The 2714-nt window shown below is 42.3% G+C and overlaps 1 non-coding gene across 1 annotated transcript; it reads left to right on the forward strand.

Moving 5' to 3' along the window:
* The first annotated feature begins 472 nt into the window (after positions 1-472).
* LOC130462137 (small nucleolar RNA R71) lies at positions 473-579 on the forward strand. The gene has a single exon (XR_008922278.1). It is a non-coding gene; the product is annotated as a small nucleolar RNA R71 (small nucleolar RNA).
* Positions 580-2714: the final 2135 nt, after the last annotated feature.

Here is a 2714-nt window from a genome sequence, read left to right on the forward strand (position 1 = left end):
GGGGTTGTTTTTATACCCCTCATTGTATGAGTTGGAATACGGATTGTTCTGCTTGTAGGATTGGAATGCATTGCATTGTTCGATGGAGCTCCGGCATACCTGTGCATAATGGCCTTGCATCCCACAACTATTACAGACATTAGCAGATTGGGCACTCATTGCAGCGACACTAGCATGTTGGGTGGATTGGGAAGATTGGGAAGATGCGATCTGTATATTGTCGAGCTTGTGATGTAGGGCAGTTAGCTGAGCAGTAAGCTGTTCAATAGAATTCATCTCATGCTTAACACCTCGGTCGGCAAAACCTCTGGGATTCCCATATTGGGCACTATGGATGGCCATCTCCTCAATCACCTCCAAAGCTCTAGGCACCTCCAGTTGCATAAATCTCCCACTGGCAGCTGAATCCAAAAGACACCTAGATTCATTACCCAGACCATTGTAGAACTGCTGAACCAGGAACCAGTCATCTAAACCATGGTGTGGGCACTCTCTTTGCAAGTCCTTGAATCTCTCCCAAACTTCGAACAAACTCTCATCTACTTGTTGAGAGATACCTAATATCTGACCCCTCAGACGAGCTGTCTTCTCAGGTGGGAAATATTTAACATAGAATGCGAGGGCCAAAGAATTCCAATCGGTGATTTTCATAGCTGCGCGGTTGAGACTGTTAATCCATAGCTTGGCCTTCCCACTCAATGAAAATGGAAAGAGTATCTGTTAGGTTATGATACATATGACATTTACATAAATCATGCGGAAACAACCATTAACCCAGGAAACATATTATTTACACATAATCATTTAGCATAGTTTAGATGCATACTCTTTGTTGCGTGCCTTCCCTAGCTGCGCCCGAACCGAACAAGAACAAGTCTTTTAGGACTCCAAGTGTCGTCCCTCCGTAGAAAGTCCACAGCACGTCCGGATCCGCCTTAAGATTGACCAACTAGAATCGCCCTTAAGGTACTCAGAAAATTCGGTACTTTTGGGGCAAGATGGGTGTTTGAATTTTCTCTCAAAAACTCACTTTTGAATACTTTGAAACTTGTATATAAATTATGACCCCTAGGCCTTTATTTATAGAGTTATGGAAAAGGAATCGTAATCCTAGTAGGATGCGAATTAATTGGAATTAGAATTCTACATGAATTCTACTTAATCAATTTATCCAATAGGAATAGACATTTAATCATACACTGACTCTTGCAGATTCAGGAATCTCGCATGAGCTCAAACTCACACACACACGGCAGCCACAAGGGCTGCCCACGCATGCGAGCAGCAGCCCACGCAGCGCGGCCCACGCATGCGCGGCCTTGTGCGCGCTGGGCTGTGGCGTGCGTGCTTGCTGGGCGATGGCCTGGCTTCGTGCTGGGCCTTCGTCCGGCAGGCCTCGTCCGATGCTAATTCGTACGATACGCTTCCGATTAAATTTCCATTTCCGGAATCTATTTCCGATACGAACAATATTTAATATTTCCGATTCCGGAATTAATTTCCGTTTCGAACAAATATTTAATATTTCCGTTTCCGGAATTATTTTCCGATTCCGGTAATATTTCCGATTCTGACAATATTTCCGTTTCCGGCAATATTTCCGATTCTGGTAATATTTCCATTTCCAACAATATTTTCCGATACGTACCATGTTTCCGTTTCCGGCAACATCTACGACTTGGATAATATTCATATTTCCGATACGATCCATATTTCCGTTTCCGGCAATATCATCGTTTCCGGAGTATTCATTTCTTGCCTGTGACGATCTTAGCTCCCACTGAAACCAAGATCCGTCGGTTCCGAATATTCATAGATGGAGTATTTAATGCCATTAAATACTTGATCCGTTTACGTACTATTTGTGTGACCCTACGGGTTCAGTCAAGAGTAAGCTGTGGATTAATATCATTAATTCCACTTGAACTGAAGCGGCCTCTAGCTAGGCATTCAGCTCACTTGATCTCACTGAATTATTAACTTGTTAATTAATACTGAACCGCATTTATTAGACTTAACATAGAATGCATACTTGGACCAAGGGCATTATTTCCTTCAGTCTCCCACTTGTCCTTAGGGACAAGTGTGCATTTCCTAATTCCTTTGTCGCTCGATGCTTGCTCTTGAACATAAGGTAAGAGTTGTCATCCTTATTATGTCCAGAGGTGTTCCTCGGTTTCAGAGTTCAACTGATCAAATAAACAGATAATCATAGCCTATGATTCATCCGAGCACGGCCATGCATTTCACAGTTTCTAGCTCTCCGAGTGGCCTTGTACAACTTTTAAGCATCTCATCCCGATTTATGGGAGGACAATCCCAATCTTGCGATCTTGAGATTAGACTTCGTTTGATAGGTGATTACCTGAGCGTTGCCTTTATAGCCTCCTTTTACGGTGCGACGGTTGGTCAACGTCAAAGCAACCAGTTCTCAAACAAGTAATCTCAAATCACTCAGGTATTGAGGATTTAGTGTCTAATAATTTAATGAAATTTACTTATGACAGACTTTCATCTCTTACAGTAAAGTTTCATAGGTCTTGTCCGATACTAGTCTTCCCAAAGTAAGTATCTATGCAAATGATTATGACATTGCCATGTCCACATAGTTCAAGAAACAGAACTACTAGTCATCTTGCATTCTAATCGTCTAACGTTTTCTATGCGTCCAATTTTATAGAAAACTCCGACTAGGGACCATTTTCAACCTTTGA

Source organism: Spinacia oleracea, chromosome 5 (assembly GCF_020520425.1).
Source record: "Spinacia oleracea cultivar Varoflay chromosome 5, BTI_SOV_V1, whole genome shotgun sequence".
Taxonomy (NCBI): Eukaryota; Viridiplantae; Streptophyta; class Magnoliopsida; order Caryophyllales; family Amaranthaceae; genus Spinacia; species Spinacia oleracea.